Source organism: Perca fluviatilis, chromosome 14 (assembly GCF_010015445.1).
Source record: "Perca fluviatilis chromosome 14, GENO_Pfluv_1.0, whole genome shotgun sequence".
Taxonomy (NCBI): domain Eukaryota; kingdom Metazoa; phylum Chordata; class Actinopteri; order Perciformes; family Percidae; genus Perca; species Perca fluviatilis.
This window is the reverse complement of record NC_053125.1, coordinates 9,039,940-9,059,927: the sequence shown is the minus strand read 5'-3', so window position 1 is coordinate 9,059,927 and position 19,988 is coordinate 9,039,940. Positions and strand designations below refer to the sequence as shown.

Below are 19,988 nucleotides of genomic sequence, written 5' to 3'. Positions count from 1 at the left end.
AAAAGGGATTAAAAAGCCATAGTATAGAAACGAAATGGGATAAAAAGCCATAGTATAGTATGTCGATAAAATGATTATTAAAAGCCATAGTATAGTATGTCGAAAAAGGGATTAAAAAGCCATAGTATAGTATGTCGAAAAAAAGGGATAAAAAACCATAAGTATGTCGAAAACGGGATTAATAAACAATAGTATAGTATGTCGAAAAAGGGATTAAAAAGCCATAGTATAGTATGTCGAAAAAGGGATTAAAAGACAGCTATATTAAGTATGTCAACAAAGGGGATTAAATGCCATAATATTGCATGTCAAAAAAGGGATTAAAAATCCATAGTATAGCATGTCGAAAAAAGTGATTAAAAAGCCATAGTGTAGTATGTTAAAAAAAGCCATACTATAGTATGTTAAAAAAAAGCCATAGTATAGTATGTCGATAAAAAGCCATAGAATAGTATGTCGAATAAAGCCATAGAATAGTATGTCGAAAAAGGGATTAATAGGCCATAGTATAGTATGTTCTAAAAAGTGATATCGCTTCATAAAAGTATAGTATGTCGAAAAAGTGATATAAAAAGCCATAGCATAGTATGTCGAAAAATGGATTAAAAAAGCAGTATAGTATGTTGAATAAAGCCATAGTATAGTATGACGAAAAGTGATTAAAAAAGCCATAGTAGTGTATTATGTCGCATAAAAAGCCATGCAGTATAAGTATGTCGAAAAAGGGATTAAAAAGCCATATATAGTATGTCGAAAAAGGGATTAATAAGCCATATAGTATGTCGAATAAAGGGATTAAAAAGCCATAGTATAGTATGTCGAAAAAAGGGATTAAAAGCCATAGTATAGTATGTCGAAAAAAGGGATAAAAAGGCCATAGTATAGTATGTTGAATAAAGCCATAGTATAGTATGTCGAAAAAGTGATTAAAAAGCCATAGTATAGTATGTCGAAAAAGTGATTAAAAAGCCATAGTATAGTATGTCGAAAAAAGGGATTAAAAAAGCCATAGTATAGTATGTATAATAAGGGATTAAAAAGCGTTAGCATAAGCGGTCAAAAAGGGATTAAAAAGCAGTATAGTATGAAAAGTCGAAAAAGTGATTAAAAAGCAAGTATAGTATGCATGTCAAAAAAAGGATTAATAAACAATAGTATGTATGTCGAAAAAGGTGATAAAAAGCCAAGCATAGTATGTCGAAAAAGTGATTAAAAAGCCATAATATAGTATGTCAACAAAAGGGATTAAAAAGCCATAGTATAGTATGTTGAATAAAGGGATTTAAAAGGATTAAAAGCGTAGTGTGCCGAAAGCGGGATTAAAAAGTCGCAGTATAGCAAGGGATTAAAATATAAGGGTTAAAAAGCCATAGTATAGTATGACGTTAAAAAAGCCAAACTATAGTATGTTAAAAAAAAGCCATAGTATAGTATGTCGAAAAAAACCATAGTATAGTATGTCGATAAAAGTGATTAATAATCCATAGTATAGTATGTTGAATAAAGCCATAGAATAGTATGTCGAATAAAGCCATAGAATAGTATGTCGAAAAAAGGGATTAATAGGCCATAGTATAGTATGTCGAAAAAAGGGATTAAAAAGCCATAGTATAATATGCCGAAAAAAGGGATTAAAAAGCCATAGTATAGTATGTTGAATAAAAGTGATTAAAAATCCATAGTATAGTATGTCGAAAAAAGGGATTAAAAAGCCATAGTATAGTATGTCGAAAAAAGGAATAAAAAAGCCATTTTATAGTATGCTTAAATAAGCCATAGTATAGTATGTCGAAAAAAGGGATTAATAAACAATAGTATAGTATGTCGAAAAAGGGATTAAAAAGCCATAGTATAGTATGTCGAAAAAAGGGATTTAAAAGCCATAGTATAGTATGTCGAAAAAAGGGATTAAAAGCCATAGTATAATATGTTGAATAATGCCATAGTATAGTATGTCGAAAAAGTGATTAAAAAGCCATAGTATAATATGTCGAAAAAGTGATTAAAAAGCCATAGTATATAATGTCGAAAAAGGGGATTTAAAAAGCCATAGTATAGTATGTTGAATAAAGGGATTAAAAAGCCATAGCATATGTCAAAAAGGGATTAAAAAGCCACAAAATAGTATGTCAACAAAAGGGATTAAAAAGCCATAGTATAGTATGTTGAATAAAGGGATTAAAAAGCCATAGTATAGTATGTCGAAAAAGGGATTAAAAAGCCATAGTATAGTATGTCAAAAAAAGGGATTAAAATGCCATAGTATTGCATTGTCGAAAAAGGGATTAAAAAGCCATAGTATAGCATGTCGAAAAAGGGATTTAAAAGCCGCATAGTATAGTATGTCGAAAACGAATTATAGTGTAATTAAAAAGCCATACTATAGTATGTTAAAAAAAGCCATAGTATAGTATGTCGAATAAAGCCATAGAATAGTATGTCGAATAAAGCCATAGAATAGTATGTCGTAATAAAGCCATAGAATAGTATGTCGAAAAAGGGATTAATAGGCCATAGTATAGTATGTCGAAAAAAAGTGATTAAAAAGCCATAGTATAGTATGTCGAAAAAAGGGATTAAAAAGCCATAGTAGTATAGCGAAAAAGGGATTAAAAAGCCATAGTATAGTATGTCGAAAAAAAGGAGATTAAACTCATAGTATAGTATGTCGATAAAAGTGATTAAAAGTGCCAGTATAGGCACGTCGATAAAGAATAAAAAGCGGCATAGTATATTTGTCGAAAAAAGTATTAAAATCGCCGCAGGTATAGTATCTCAAAAAGAAGAACAGAAAGTTTTAATATATCTCAAATACATACATTGAGACTATCTACCTATGAGATTTGAACACACAGCCTTGTGTTTCTTAATCATTTTCTTTTTCTCCTGCACTATCTGACCTGATACTTGCCGGTCTTCTTGAAAAAAGGAAAAAGCCATAGTATTGTATGTCTAAATGAGCTAGTATAGTATATTGTATAGTAATTAGCCATAGCATAGCATTGTCAAAAAAGACATAGTATAGTAACGATCGAAAAAAATTATATAAAAGCCCCAGTATAGTATGTTGAATAAAGCCATAGCATTGTATGTCGAAAAAAAGTGCGAAAAAACGCCATAGTATAGTATGTCGAAAAACATGATGAAAAAGCCAGACTAATAGTATGTCGAAAAAAGCCATGGTATTGTATGTCGAAATAGGGATAAAAATGGCATTGTATAGTATAGTTTGTTGAAAAAATGAACACAAAGCCTTAATATATCTCAAGTATATACATTGAGACTACCTTTTCCTATTTAAATTTCTTTCTCCTCAAAATTATGTCTCCAAACTATTTACACCTATGAGACTTAAACACACAACCTTGTGTTTTTCAATCATTCTCTTATCTCCCTGCACTATCTGACCTGATACTTAATTGGCCTGTTGAAAAAAGGAAAAAAAGCCATAGTATTGTATGTCGAAATAGGCCATAGTGTTGTATGTTGAAAAAAGTGAGTAATAAGCCATAGTATAGTATGTCGAAAAAAGTGATATAAAAGCCATAGTATAGTATGTCGAAAAAAGGGATTAAAAAGCCATAGTATAGTATGTTGAATAAAGCCATAGTATAGTATGTCGAAAAAGTGATTAAAAAGCCATAGTATATTATGTCGATAAAAGGCATAAAAAAGCCAAAGTATAGTATGTCGAAAAAAGGGATTAAAAAGCCATAATATAGTATGTCGAAAAAAGGGATTAAAAAGCCATAGTATAGTATGTCGAAAAAAGGGATTAATAAGCCATATATAGTATGTCGAATAAAAGGGATTAAAAAGCCATAGTATAGTATGTCGAAAAAAGGGATTAATAAGCCATATATAGTATGTCGAATAAAGGGATTAAAAAGCCATATATAGTATGTCGAAAAAAGTGATTAAAAAGCCATAGTATAGTATGTCGAAAAAAGGATTAAAAAGCCATAGTATAGTATGTCGAAAAAGTGATTAAAAAGCCATAGTATAGTATGTCGAAAAAGTGATTAAAAAGCCATAGTATAGTATGTCGAAAAAAGGATTAAAAAGCCATAGTATAGTATGTCGAAAAAGTGATTAAAAAGCCATAGTATAGTATGTCGAAAAAAGGATTAAAAAGCCATAGTATAGTATGTCGAAAAAAGATTAAAAAGCCATAGTATAGTATGTCGAAAAAGGATTAAAAGCCATAGTATAGTATGTCGAAAAAAGGAATAAAAAAGCCATAGTATAGTATGTCGAAAAAGTGATTAAAAAGCCATAGTATAGTATGTCGATAAAAGTGATTAAAAAGCCATAGTATAGTATGTCGAAAAAGGGATTAAAAAGCCATAGTATAGTATGTCGATAAAGTGATTAAAAAGCCATAGTATAGTATGTCGATAAAAGTGATTAAAAAGCCATAGTATAGTATGTCGAAAAAAGGGATTAAAAGCCATAGTATAGTATGTCGATAAAAGTGATAAAATCGCCATAGTATAGTATCTCAAAAAAAGGGAACAGAAAGTTTTAATATATCTCAAATACATACATTGAGACTACCTACCTATGAGATTTGAACACACAGCCTTGTGTTTCTTAATCATTTTCTTATCTCCCTGCACTATCTGACCTGATACTTGCCGGTCTTGTTGAAAAAAGGAAAAAAAGCCATAGTATTGTATGTCTAAATGAGCTATAGTATAGTATTTTGAAAAAAGTAATTAGCCATAGCATAGCAGTCGAAAAAGACATAGTATAGTATCGTCGAAAAAATTATATAAAAGCCTCAGTATAGTATGTTGAATAAAGCCATAGCATTGTATGGGTCAAAAAAGTGATAAAACGCCATAGTATAGTATGTCGAAAAACATGATGAAAAAAGCCAGACTAATAGTATGTCGAAAAAAGCCATGGTATTGTGGCGAAATAGGGATAAAAATGGCATTGTATAGTATAGTTTGTTGAAAAAATGAACACAAAGCCTTAATATATCTCCAAGTATATACATTGAGACTACCTTTTCCTATTTAAATTTCTTTCTCCTCTTAAAATTATGTTCCAAACTTTTTACACCTGTGAGACTTAAACACACAACCTTGTGTTTTTCAATCATTCTCTTATCTCCCTGCACTATCTGACCTGATACTTAATTGGCCTGTTGAAAAAAGGAAAAAAAGCCATAGTATTATATGTCGAAATAGGCCATAGTGTTGTATGTTGAAAAAAGTGAGTAATAAGCCATAGTATAGTATGTCGAAAAAAGTGATATAAAAGCCATAGCATAGTATGTCGAAAAAATGGATTAAAAAGCCATAGTATAGTATGTTGAATAAAGCCATAGTATAGTATGTCGAAAAAGTGATTAAAAAGCCATAGTATATTATGTCGATAAAAGGCATAAAAAAGCCATAGTATAGTATGTCGAAAAAAGGGATTAAAAAGCCATAATATAGTATGTCGAAAAAAGGGATTAAAAAGCCATAGTATAGTATGTCGAATAAAGGGATTAAAAAGCCATAGTATAGTATGTTGAAAAAAGGGATTAATAAGCCATAGTATAGTATGTCGAATAAAGGGATTAAAAAGCCATAGTATAGTATGTCGAAAAAAGGGATTAAAAAGCCATAGTATAGTATGTCGAAAAAAGGGATAAAAAAGCCATAGTATAGTATGTCGAAAAGGGATAAAAAAGCCATAATATAGTATGTCGAAAAAAGGGATAAAAAAGCCATAGTATAGTATGTCGAAAAAGGGATTAATAAACAATAGTATAGTATGTCGAAAAAAGGGATTAAAAAGCCATAGTATAGTATGTCGAAAAAAGGGATAAAAAAGCCATAGTATAGTATGTCGAAAAAAGGGATTAATAAACAATAGTATAGTATGTCGAAAAAAGGGATAAAAAAGCCATAGTATAGTAAGTCGAATAAAGCCATAGAATAGTATGTCGAATAAAGCCATAGAATAGTATGTCGAATAAAGCCATAGAATAGTATGTCGAAAAAAGGGATTAATAGGCCATAGTATAGTATGTCGAAAAAGTGATTAAAAAGCCATAGTATATGTATGTCGAAAAAATGGATTAAAAAGCCATAGTATAGTATGCCGAAAAGGATTAAAAAGCCATAGTATAGTATGCCGAATAAAAGTGATTAAAAAGCCATAGTATAGTATGTCGAAAAAAGGGATTAAAAAGCCATAGTATAGTATGCCGAAAAAAGGGATTAAAAAGCCATAGTATAGTATGTCGAAAAAAGAGATTAAAAAGCCATAGTATAGTATGTCGATAAAAGTGATTAAAAAGCCATAGTATAGTATGTCGAAAAAGTGATAAAAAAGCCATAGTATAGTATGTCGAAAAAAGTATTAAAATCGCCATAGTATAGTATCTCAAAAAAAGGGAACAGAAAGTTTTAATATATCTCAAATACATACATTGAGACTATCTACCTATGAGATTTGAACACACAGCCTTGTGTTTCTTAATCATTTTCTTATCTCCCTGCACTATCTGACCTGATACTTGCCGGTCTTGTTGAAAAAAGGAAAAAAAGCCATAGTATTGTATGTCTAAATGAGCTATAGTATAGTATTTTGAAAAAAGTAATTAGCCATAGCATAGCATGTCGAAAAAAGACATAGTATAGTACGTCGAAAAAAATTATATAAAAGCCTCAGTATAGTATGTTGAATAAAGCCATAGCATTGTATGTCGAAAAAAGTGATAAAAACGCCATAGTATAGTATGTCGAAAAACATGATGAAAAAGCCAGACTAATAGTATGTCGAAAAAAGCCATGGTATTGTATGTCGAAATAGGGATAAAAATGGCATTGTATAGTATAGTTTGTTGAAAAAATGAACACAAAGCCTTAATATATCTCAAGTATATACATTGAGACTACCTTTTCCTATTTAAATTTCTTTCTCCTCAAAATTATGTCTCCAAACTTTTTACACCTATGAGACTTAAACACACAACCTTGTGTTTTTCAATCATTCTCTTATCTCCCTGCACTATCTGACCTGATACTTAATTGGCCTGTTGAAAAAAGGAAAAAAAGCCATAGTATTATATGTCGAAATAGGCCATAGTGTTGTATGTTGAAAAAAGTGAGTAATAAGCCATAGTATAGTATGTCGAAAAAAGTGATATAAAAGCCATAGCATAGTATGTCGAAAAAATGGATTAAAAAGCCATAGTATAGTATGTCGAAAAAGTGATTAAAAAGCCATAGTATATTATGTCGATAAAAGGCATAAAAAAGCCATAGTATAGTATGTCGAAAAAAGGGATTAAAAAGCCATAATATAGTATGTCGAAAAATGGGATTAAAAAGCCATAGTATAGTATGTCGAATAAAGGGATTAAAAGCCATAGTATAGTATGTCGAAAAAAGGGATAAAAAAGCCATAGTATAGTATGTCGAAAAAAGGGATTAATAAGCCATATATATAGTATGTCGAATAAAGGGATTAAAAGCCATAGTATAGTATGTCGGAAAAAGGGATTAAAAGCGCATAGTATAGTATGTCGAAAAAGGGATAAAAAAGCCATAGTATAGTATGTCGAAAAAGGGATAAAAAAGCCATAATATAGTACGTCAAAAAGGGATAAAAAGCAGGCATAGTATATTGTGTGTGAAACGGGATTAATAAACAATAGTATAGTATGTACGAAAAAGGGATTAAAAGCCATAGTATAGTATGTCGAAAAAAGGGATAAAAAAGCCATAGTATAGTATGTCGAAAAAAGGGATTAAAAAACAATAGTATAGTATGTCGAAAAAAGGGATAAAAAAGCCATAGTATAGTATGTCGAATAAAGCCATAGAATAGTATGTCGAAAAAAGGGATTAATAGGCCATAGTATAGTATGTCGAAAAAGTGATTAAAAAGCCATAGTATATAGTATGTCGAAAAAATGGATTAAAAAGCCATAGTATAGTATGCCGAAAAAGGGATTAAAAAGCCATAGTATAGTATGCCGAATAAAAGTGATTAAAAAGCCATAGTATAGTATGCCGAAAAAAGGGATTAAAAAGCCATAGTATAGTATGTCGAAAAAAGAGATTAAAAAGCCATAGTATAGTATGTCGATAAAAGTGATTAAAAAGCCATAGTATAGTATGTCGAAAAAGTGATAAAAAAGCCATAGTATAGTATGTCGAAAAAAGTATTAAAATCGCCATAGTATAGTATCTCAAAAAAAGGGAACAGAAAGTTTTAATATATCTCAAATACATACATTGAGACTATCTACCTATGAGATTTGAACACACAGCCTTGTGTTTCTTAATCATTTTCTTATCTCCCTGCACTATCTGACCTGATACTTGCCGGTCTTGTTGAAAAAAGGAAAAAAAGCCATAGTATTGTATGTCTAAATGAGCTATAGTATAGTATTTTGAAAAAAGTAATTAGCCATAGCATAGCATGTCGAAAAAAGACATAGTATAGTACGTCGAAAAAATTATATAAAAGCCTCAGTATAGTATGTTGAATAAAGCCATAGCATTGTATGTCGAAAAAAGTGATAAAAACGCCATAGTATTGTATGTCGAAAAACATGATGAAAAAGCCATAGTATAGTATGTCGAAAAACATGATGAAAAAGCCATAGTATAGTATGTCGAAAAACATGATGAAAAAGCCAGACTAATAGTATGTCGAAAAAAGCCATGGTATTGTATGTCGAAATAGGGATAAAAATGGCATTGTATAGTATAGTTTGTTGAAAAAATGAACACAAAGCCTTAATATATCTCAAGTATATAAATTGAGACTACCTTTTCCTATTTAAATTTCTTTCTCCTCAAAATTATGTCTCCAAACTTTTTACACCTATGAGACTTAAACACACAACCTTGTGTTTTTCAATCATTCTCTTATCTCCCTGCACTATCTGACCTGATACTTAATTGGCCTGTTGAAAAAAGGAAAAAAAGCCATAGTATTATATGTCGAAATAGGCTATAGTGTTGTATGTTGAAAAAGTGAGTAATACGCCATAGTATAGTATGGTCGAAAAAGTGATATAAAAGCCATAGCATAGTATGTCGGAAAAATGGATTAAAAAGCCATAGTATAGTATGTTGAATAAAGCCATTGTATAGTATGGTAAGAAAATTATTAAAAAGCCATAGTATATTATGTCGATAAAAGGCATAAAAAAGCCATAGTATAGTATGTCGAAAAAAGGGATTAAAAGCCATAATATAGTATATCGAAAAAAGGGATTAAAAAGCCATAGTATAGTATGTCGAATAAAAGGGATTAAAAAGCCATAGTATAGTATGTCGAAAAAAGGGATTAATAAGCCATATATAGTATGTCGAAAAAAGGCATTAAAAAGCAATAGTATAGTATGTCGAAAAAAGGGATTAAAAAGCCATAGTATAGTATGTCGAAAAAAGGGATAAAAAAGCCATAGTATAGTATGTCGATAAAAGGGATTAATAAGCCATAGTATAGTATGTTGATAAAAGTGATTAAATAGCCATAGTATAGTATGTCGAAAAAAGGGATTAAAAAGCCATAGTATAGTATGTCGAAAAAAGGGATAAAAAGCCATAGTATAGTATGTCGAAAAAAGGGATAAAAAAGCCATAGTATAGTATGTCGAAAAAAGGGATTAAAAAGCCATAGTATAGTATGTCGAAAAAAGTGATTAAAAAGCCATAGTATAGTATGTCGAAAAAGGGATAAAAAAGCCATAGTATAGTATGTCGAAAAAAGTGATTAAAAAGCCATAGTATAGTATGTCGAAAAAAGTGATTAAAAAGCCATAATATAGTATGTCAACAAAAGGGATTAAAAAGCCATAGTATAGTATGTTGAATAAAGGGATTAAAAAGCCATAGTATAGTATGTCGAAAAAAGGGATTAAAAAGCCATAGTATAGTATGTCGAAAAAAGGGATTAAAAAGCCATAGTATAGTATGTCGAAAAAAGCCATAGTGTAGTATGTTAAAAAAAGCCACACTATAGTATGTAAAAAAAAAGCCATAGTATAGTATGTCGAATAAAGCCATAGTATAGTATGTCGAAAAAGTGATTAAAAAGCCATAGTATAGTATGTCGAAAAAAAGGATTAAAAAGCCATAGTATAATATGCCGAAAAAAGGGATTAAAAAGCCATAGTATAGTATGTCGAATAAAAGTGATTAAAAAGCCATAGTATAGTATGTCGAAAAAAGGAATAAAAAAGCCATTTTATAGTATGCTTAAATAAGCCATAGTATAGTATGTCGAAAAAAGGGATTAATAAACAATAGTATAGTATGTCGAAAGAAGGGATTAAAAAGCCATAGTATAGTATGTCGAAAAAAGGGATAAAAAGCCATAGTATAGTATGTCGAAAAAAGGGATTAATAAACAATAGTATAGTATGTCGAAAAAAGGGATTAAAAAGCCATAGTATAGTATGTCGAAAAAGGGATTAAAAAGCCATAGTATAGTATGTCGAAAAAAGGGATTAAAAAGCCATAGTATAGTATGTCAAAAAAAGTGATTAAAAAGCCATAGTATAGTATGTTGAATAATGCCATAGTATAGTATGTCGAAAAAAGTGATTAAAAAGCCATAGTATAGTATGTCGAAAAAAGTGATTAAAAAGCCATAGTATAGTATGTCGAAAAAAGGGATTAAAAAGCCATAGTATAGTATGTTGAATAAAGGGATTAAAAAGCCATAGCATATGTCAAAAAAAGGGATTAAAAAGCCATAATATAGTATGTCAACAAAAGGGATTAAAAAGCCATAGTATAGTATGTTGAATAAAGGGATTAAAAAGCCATAGTATAGTATGTCGAAAAAAGGGATTAAAAAGCCATAGTATAGTATGTCAACAAAAGGGATTAAAATGCCATAATATTGCATGTCGAAAAAAGGGATTAAAAAGCCATAGTATAGCATGTCGAAAAAAGGGATTAAAAAGCCATAGTATAGTATGTTAAAAAAAGCCATACTATAGTATGTTAAAAAAAAGCCATAGTATAGTATGTCGAATAAAGCCATAGAATAGTATGTCGAATAAAGCCATAGAATAGTATGTCGAAAAAAGGGATTAATAGGCCATAGTATAGTATGTCGAAAAAAGCCATACTATAGTATGTTAAAAAAAAGCCATAGTATAGTATGTCGAATAAAGCCATAGAATAGTATGTCGAATAAAGCCATAGAATAGTATGTCGAAAAAAGGGATTAATAGGCCATAGTATAGTATGTCGAAAAAGTGATTAAAAAGCCATAGTATAGAGGTCGGTAAAAAAAGCTTAGGCGTATAGTATGCCGAAAAGGGATTAAAAAGCCATAGTATAGTATGCGAAAAAGGGATTAAAAAGCCATAGTATAGTATGCCGAAAAGGGGATTAAAAGCGCCATAGTATAGTATGTCGAATAAAAGTGGATTAAAAAGCCATAGTATAGTATGTCGAAAAAGGGATTAAAAAGCCATATATAGTATGTCGTAAAAGTGGATTAAAAAGCCATAGTTGTATAGAAAAAGGAGTGATAAAAGCCATAGTATAGTATGTAAAAAGTGATAAAATCGCCATAGTATAGTATCTCAAAAAAGGGAACAGAAATTTTTAATATATCTCAAATACATACATTGAGACTACCTACCTATGAGATTTGAACACACAGCCTTGTGTTTCTTAATCATTTTCTTATCTCCCTGCACTATCTGACCTGATACTTGCCGGTCTTGTTGAAAAAAGGAAAAAAAGCCATAGTATTGTATGTCTAAATGAGCTATAGTATAGTATTTTGAAAAAAGTAATTAGCCATAGCATAGCATGTCGAAAAAAGACATAGTATAGTACGTCAAAAAAATTATATAAAAGCCTCAGTATAGTATGTTGAATAAAGCCATAGCATTGTATGTCGAAAAAAGTGATAAAAACGCCATAGTATAGTATGTCGAAAAACATGATGAAAAAGCCAGACTAATAGTATGTCGAAAAAAGCCATGGTATTGTATGTCGAAATAGGGATAAAATGGCATTGTATAGTATAGTTTGTTGAAAAATAATGAACAAAAGCCTTAATATATCTCAAGTATATACATTGAGACTACCTTTTCCTATTTAAATTTCTTTTCTCCTCAAAATTATGTCTCCAAACTTTTTACACCTATGAGACTTAAACACACAACCTTGTGTTTTTCAATCATTCTCTTATCTCCCTGCACTATCTGACCTGATACTTAATTGGCCTGTTGAAAAAGGAAAAAAGCCATAGTATTATATGTCGAAATAGGCCATAGTGTTGTATGTGAAAAAGTGAGTAATAGCCATAGTATAGTATGTCGAAAAAAGTGATATAAAAGCCATAGCATAGTATGTCGAAAAATGGATTAAAAAGCCATAGTATAGTATGTTGAATAAAACCATAGTATAGTATGTCGAAAAAGTGATTAAAAAGCTATATTATGTCGATAAAAGGCATAAAAAAGCCATAGTATAGTATGTCGAAAAAAGGGATTAAAAAGCCATAATATAGTATGTCGAAAAAGGGATTAAAAGCCATAGTATAGTATACGAATAAAGGAAAAAGCCATAGTATAGTATGTCGAAAAAAGGGATTAAAAAGCCATAGTATAGTATGTCAAAAAAGGATAAAAACCAATATTAGTATGTCCAAAAAAAAAAAAAAGCCATAATATAGTATGAAAAAAAAGAAAACGTACATAGGTATAGTATGTCGAAAAGGGATTAATAAAAAGGCCATAGTATATAGTATGTCGAAAAAGGGATTAAAAGCCATAGTATAGTATGTCGAAAAAAGGGATTAATAAACAATAGTATAGTATGTCGAAAAAAGGGATTAAAAAGCCATAGTATAGTATGTGTGAAAAAAGGGATAAAAAAGCCATAGTATGGTATTGCCAAAAAAAGGGATTAAAAGCCATAGTATAGTATGTCGAAAAAGGGATTAAAGCCATAGTATAGTATGTCGCAAAAGGCGAGTAAAACAGCATAGTATGTTAAGTGAAAAAGACATAGAATAGTATGTCGATAAAGCCATAGAATAGAATGTCGAATAGAGGCCATAGAAGTAGTGGGTCATTAAAAAGCCATAGTATAGTATGTGAATAATAAAAGCCATAGTATAGTATGCGGAAAAGGATGTAAAAAGCCATAGTATAGTATGTCGAATAAAGCCATAGAATAGTATGTCGAATAGCCAAGAAGAGGCCGATGAATAAGCCATAGTATAGTATGTCAAAAAAGGGATTAAAAAGCCATAGTATAGTGCGAAAAGCGATAAAAAGCCATGAGGTAAGTAGCCGAAAAAGGGATTAAAAGCCATGGTATTGTTGCGTAAAAAGTGATTAAAAACCATAGTATAGTATGTCGTAAAAAAAGGGATTAAAAAGCCATAGTAGTAATGTCGAAAGCAAAGGAGTAGTAGGTCGGAATTAAAAGCCATAGTATAGTATGTCGATTGATAAAAGAAAAGAGCCATAGTGTAGTATGTCGAAAAAGGATAAAAAGCCATAGTATAGTATACCGAAAAAGTATTAAAATCGCTATATGGCGGTAGAATATGTATCCTCAAAAAAGGAACAGAAAGTTTTAATATATCTCAAATACATACATTGAGACTATCTACCTATGATTTGAACACAATAGCCTGTGTTTCTTAATCATTTTCTTATCTCCCCTGCACTATCTGAACCTGATACTCTGCCGGTGTTCTTGAAAAGGAAAAAAGCCATAGTATTGTATGTCCAAATGAGCTATAGTATAGTATTTTGAAAAAGTAATTAGCCATCAGCATAAAAAAACGTCAGAGAATAGCATATACCAAAAAAAATATACAAAAAGCTCCGTAGTAATGTTGAATAAAGCCATAGTATTGTATGTCTAAAAAGTGATAAAACCGAATAGTATTGTATGTCGAAAAACATGAGAAAAAGCCATAGTATAGTATGAAATAAGGCCAGTGCACGGTGGCGGTATGCAAAAATAGGATAAAAATGGAGTAGTATAGTATAGTATTGTTGAAAAAATGAACACAAAGCCTTAATATATCTCAAAGTATATAAATTGAGACTACCTTTTCCTATTTAACTTCTTTTCTCCTCAAAATTATGTTCCTAAACTTTTACACCTATAGACTCACCACACAACCTTGTGTTTTTCAATCATTCTCTTATCTCCCTGCACTATCTGGACCTGATACTAATTGGCCTGTTGAAAAAAGGAAAAAGACGCCATAGTATTATATGTCGGAAATAGGGCCATAGTGTTGTATGTTGAAAAAGTGAGTAATAAGCCATAGATATAGTATGTCTAAAAAGTGATCATAAAAAGCCATAGCATAGTATGTCAAAAAATGGATTAAAAAGCCATAGTATAGAGTTGAATAAAGCCATTGTATAGTATGTCAAAAAGTGATTAAAAAGCCATAGTATATTATGTCGATAAAGGCATAAAAAAGCCATAGTATAGTATGTCGGGTAAAGGATAAAAGCCATAATAAGTAGAATGTCGAAAAAGGGATTAAAAGCCATAGTAAGTATTCGAATAAAGGGATTAAAAAGCCATAGTATGTATGTCAAAAAAAGGAAAAAGTCAGCAAATAGTATGGTAAAAAGCGGGATAAAAAGCAGCAAGAAGGGATAAAAAGCAATAATATAGTATAGTCGAAAAAGGAAAAAAGCCATAGTATAGTATGTCGGAAAGGATTAAAAAGCCATAGTATAGTATGTCGAAAAAGGGATTAAAAAAGTACAAGTAGTATAAAGGTCGAAAAAGGGATAAAAAGGCATAGTATAGTATGCTCAAAAGGGATTAAAAAGCCATGAGTATAGTATGTCGTAAAAAGGGATAAAAAGCCGCGTATAGTAGTATGTCCAAAAAAGGGATTAATAAACAATAGTATGAGGTCGTATAAAAAGGGATTAAAAAAGCCATAGTATAGTATGTCGAAAAAGGGATAAAAAAGCCATAGTATAGTAGCCTAAAAAAGGATAAAAACAATAGAATAGTACAAGGATTAAAAAAGCCATAGAATAGGTATGTCTAAAAAGGGATAAAAAAGCCATAGTATAGTATGTCTAAAAAGTAGGGATTAAAAAAGCCATAGTATAGTATGTCGAAAAAGTGGATTAAAAAGCCATATAATATAGTATGTACAAAAGCAAGAAAGATGTAAAAAAGCCATAGAATAGTATGTTCAAAAGCACAGAATAGGCCAATAGTATAGTATAAGTCAAAAAGGGATTAAAAAGCCATAGTATAGTATGTTAATAAAAGTGATTAAAAAAGCCATAGTATAGTATGTCTAAAAAATGGATTAAAAAAGCCATAGTAACGTCGAATAAAAGGGATTAAAAGCCATAGTATAGTATGTCGAATAAAAGCGGGATTAAAAAGCATAGTATAGTAGGGGGTAGGGATTAAAAAGCAAAGTATAGTATGTCAAAAATGGATTAAAAGCCATAGTATAGTAAGGTCGAATAAAAGGATAAAAAAGCCATAGTATAGTATGTCTAAAAAGGGAAAAACATAGTATAGTATGTGAAAAGGGATTAAAAAGCCATAGATAGTATGTCAAAAAAGGAGATAAAAAGAAGAGCATTAGGCATAGTATAAGTATGTCTAAAAAAGGGATAAAAAGCATAGTATAGTATGTGAAAAAGGATAAAAGACATAGTATAGTATGTTAAAAAAAGGACAGAAAGTTTTAATATATCCCAAAACATACAGTGAGACTATACGCAGATTGAACACAGCCTTAGGAAGCTTAAGTAAGGGTCTGGAAAAAAGCCATAGATAGTAAGGTTAAAATGAGCCATAGTATAGTATGTTGAAAAGCCATAGCAAGGAGGAAAAAGACAAGTATAGAGAAAAAAATATAAAAAGCCACAGTATAGTATGTTGAATAATGCCATAGTATAGTATGTTAAAAAAGGATAAAAAGCATAGTATAGAGGGAAAAACTGATGAAAGAGCATAGAGTAAAATAAAAAAGCAATGGTATAGTATGTGAAATAGGATAAAAGGAATTAAGTAGGAAAAAGCAAACAGAAAAAACAAAAAACAAACACAAGACATACCGGAGAATAAATATTTGAAAAAAAAAAATATAAAAGTAGAAAAAGTGTAATAAAGAGTATAGTATAATCGAAAAGTGAAAAAAAAGTAAGTATGTTAAAAATCAAAAGAGTGAAGGAAAAAAAAAAAAGGGAAAGAAGAAATAGATAAAAAAATATTAACATATATAAATAAACATAAGTACCACAAGAGAGACAGTACAAAACAATGGATTAAAAAGCATAAAGTGGAAAAAAGGAGAAAAAGGGAAAAAGAAATAGAAAAGGATAGTAAAATAGAAAGAAAAAAGAAGCATAGTATAGTACAACAAAAGAAAAAAGCCATAGGAGTAGTGAAAAGGAAGAAAGAAGGAAAAACCAAAAAAAAAAACACCACACAGGGCACAACACAAAAAAGCCAACACACACAAACAACACAACACAGAGCAACAAACAGGACAGACAAAAAAAAGACAGAAGAAAGACAAAAAAGAGACAACAGCAAACAAAGACATAGAAAAGGGACACACACAGAGACAGACAGACAGACAGACAAAGAACAGACAGCCATAGACAAAAAGCACAGAGATTAAAAGCCATAGTAGCAAAAAGTGGACAAAAAAGTGGATAAAAAAGGCATAAAAAAGAAAAAAAAGAGAGTATAAAGGAAAACACAGTGTCGAAAGGGAAAATAAAAAGGAAAAAAAAAGAAAAAGCCATAAGAAAAATATAGTATGTCAACAAAGGGATAAAGAAGGAATGAGGAAGAAAGGATTAAAAGAGAGTAACAATGGATTAAAAGCCATAGTATAGAAAAAAGAAAAAAGTAAAAGAAAGAGAAAGAAAGCATAGGGGAAAAAAAGGCATAGTATAGTATGCAAAAAAGGGATTAAAAAGCCATAGTATAGTATGCGAAAAAGTGGATTAAAAGCCATAGTATAGTATGTCGATAAAAGTGATTAAAAGCCATAGTATAGTATGTCGAAAAAGGGATTAAAAGCCATAGTATAGTATGTCGATAAAAAGTGATTAAAAGCCATAGTATAGTATGTCGAAAAAGTGATAAAAAAGCCATAGTATAGTATGTCGAAAAAAGTGATAAAATCGCCATAGTATAGTATCTCAAAAAAAGGGAACAGAAATTTTTAATATATCTCAAATACATACATTGAGACTACCTACCTATGAGATTTGAACACACATCCTTGTGTTTCTTAATCATTTTCTTATCTCCCTGCACTATCTGACCTGATACTTGCCGGTCTTGTTGAAAAAAGGAAAAAAAGCCATAGTATTGTATGTCTAAATGAGCTATAGTATAGTATTTTAAAAAAAGTAATTAGCCATAGCATAGCATGTCGAAAAAAGACATAGTATAGTACGTCGAAAAAAATTATATAAAAGCCTCAGTATAGTATGTTGAATAAAGCCATAGCATTGTATGTCGAAAAAAGTGATAAAAACGCCATAGTATAGTATGTCGAAAAACATGATGAAAAAGCCATAGTATAGTATGTCGAAAAACATGATGAAAAAGCCAGACTAATAGTATGTCGAAAAAAGCCATGGTATTGTATGTCGAAATAGGGATAAAAATGGCATTGTATAGTATAGTTTGTTGAAAAAATGAACACAAAGCCTTAATATATCTCAAGTATATACATTGAGACTACCTTTTCCTATTTAAATTTCTTTCTCCTCAAATTTATGTCTCCGAACTTTTTACACCTATGAGACTTAAACACACAACCTTGTGTTTTTCAATCATTCTCTTATCTCCCTGCACTATCTGACCTGATACTTAATTGGCCTGTTGAAAAAAGGAAAAAAAGCCATAGTATTGTATGTCGAAATAGGCCATAGTGTTGTATGTTGAAAAAAGTGAGAAATAAGCCATAGTATAGTATGTCGAAAAAGTGATATAAAAGCCATAGTATAGTATGTCGAAAAAAGAGCCACGGTATGATTTATCTCAACTATATACATTGACACTACATTTTCCTTCATCTATTTATTACTGGAAGGTATGTCTCCAAATCTGTTACTACTATGAGATTTGAACACACAACCTCGTGTTCTTCAATCAGTCTCTTATCTCCCTGCACTATCTGACCTGATACTTACCAAGATTGTCAAAAATAAAGGAAAAACAGTCATAGTATAGTATGTCGAAAAAAGTACACTCTACAGATAAAGAAGCTCTAGACCACACTATAATTTACAGAAAACCAAAAATTGAAAAAGCCGTAGCATACGAGCAAGAATTTGCCGCGATAGTGGCAAGAGAAAAAAAAAAAAACGTCCTTTTTCTACAGGCAAAACCTTTAGACACAATCTGGCTCTCGGTGGGTGGCCATCTGATGTGCATTTGAACTCTACCTTGACAGCTTTGGTCATGCAGCTTCACAAGTTTTCTTTCTAGCTGGGGTTAGGAATGAGAGAAATAAATCTGGGATTCAATTCTTTCAGTGGAGTGGAATGGCCCCTGTAGCTGTGATGTCGTGATACACACTGTCTGGAACAAGGCAGCTGATTGCACGCTGCACTGTGTGTCCCCAGCTCAATTACCCAGAGCTGCTGGAGCTCTGGGTAATTGTGATTACTGCCGAGAAGATGGAGACGTTTCAGGGATGAAACACCGTAGCAGCACACAGGGGAAATAGCTGCAACATCATGACCACCGGTTATTACTTTAGAAATGCAAACAACGTTTTCAGTCTATGTAGTTGCGTTAGTTACAGCTTAGATACTATATGCTGAGGACGCAGTGAGATCAGGACACAAGGGAACGATACATTCAACTCTTCTGAGCCAATACGATTTTAAGTTCACGATCCGATTTGATATCATACTTTTTGGACGAGCTGCAGACAAATGACCTTTATACAAAATACATATATTTTAGATTCCTCAAAGTAGCCACCCTTTGCTTTTTTATTAATAAGGGAAAACATTCCACTAATTAACCCTGACAAAGCACACCTGTGAAGGTAAAACCATTTCAGGTGACTACCTCATGAAGCTCACTAAGAGAACACCAAGGGTTTGCAGAGTTATCAAAAAAAGCAAAGGGTGGCTACTTTGAGGAATCTAAAATATAAGACATGTTTTCAGTTATTTCACACTTTTTTGTTAAGTACATAATTCCATATGTGTTCATTCATAGTTTTGATGCCTTCAGTGAGAATCTACAATGTAAATAGTCATGAAAATAAAAAGGAAACGCATTGAATGAGAAGGTGTGTCCAAACTTTTGGCCTGTACTGTATATATACTGTATATAAACTGTACAAAAACAACAGAGGTGTTCTCTTATTAAAAGTATACCTGACATTGTATCATATCTTAAAAAAAAGTTTATATAGACGACGTTTCATTTGTGGGATTGTTCAGGTGTCGTCGGAAATTTGGCCGGATGTCCCCTAATTTTCGGCCAGATGTCCGTTTTCTTTGTGTTGGGATTTTGAACTGCGGTGGACTTCTGATTGCTCCTCAGATCTCTGCAGGGTAAATCCAGACAGCTAGCTAGACTATCTGTCCAATCTGAGTTTTCTGTTGCACGACTAAAACAACTTTTGAACGTAGACACGTTGCACCAAAAAAAGTTCCTTCCTGAGGCTCTTTTTGCAGCAGCACCGCCCAAGACGATTGTGATTGGTTTAAAGAAATGCCAATAAACCAGAGCACGTTTTCCTCCCATCCCCGAATGCTATGTGGAGTAGCCAGACCCTCCTCCAGCGCGCTTCGGAGGAGGGTCTGGCAAGGCGAGACTAGTTACACTTTATATGCCCAAATGTTAGGCTACTAGTGACCCATTATGCCTTTTATCATCAAAAGTAGGATAGTGCATAAATATACAATATACACATATACAAAGGTTCGGCTTCTGATGGATTCTGATATTTTTGAACATGTTGTTAACTGTTATAATAAATCTACATTG

The 19,988-nt window shown here is 31.3% G+C and overlaps 1 protein-coding gene across 3 annotated transcripts in view; it reads left to right on the top strand.

The window, feature by feature from the left end:
• The window catches only part of LOC120572236 (placenta-specific gene 8 protein-like), a 58,588-nt gene that overhangs the window by 34,266 nt on the left and 4,334 nt on the right, over positions 1-19,988 (top strand). Inside the window, exon 4 of one of the 3 annotated variants that reach the window (XR_005641406.1) lies at positions 18,515-18,963. The exons of the other annotated variants lie outside the window; for them this stretch is intronic. The gene's annotated coding sequence lies outside the window, so the exon portion shown is untranslated. Of the gene's footprint in view, positions 1-18,514; positions 18,964-19,988 lie in introns of those variants that run through there. 3 annotated transcript variants of the gene reach the window in all.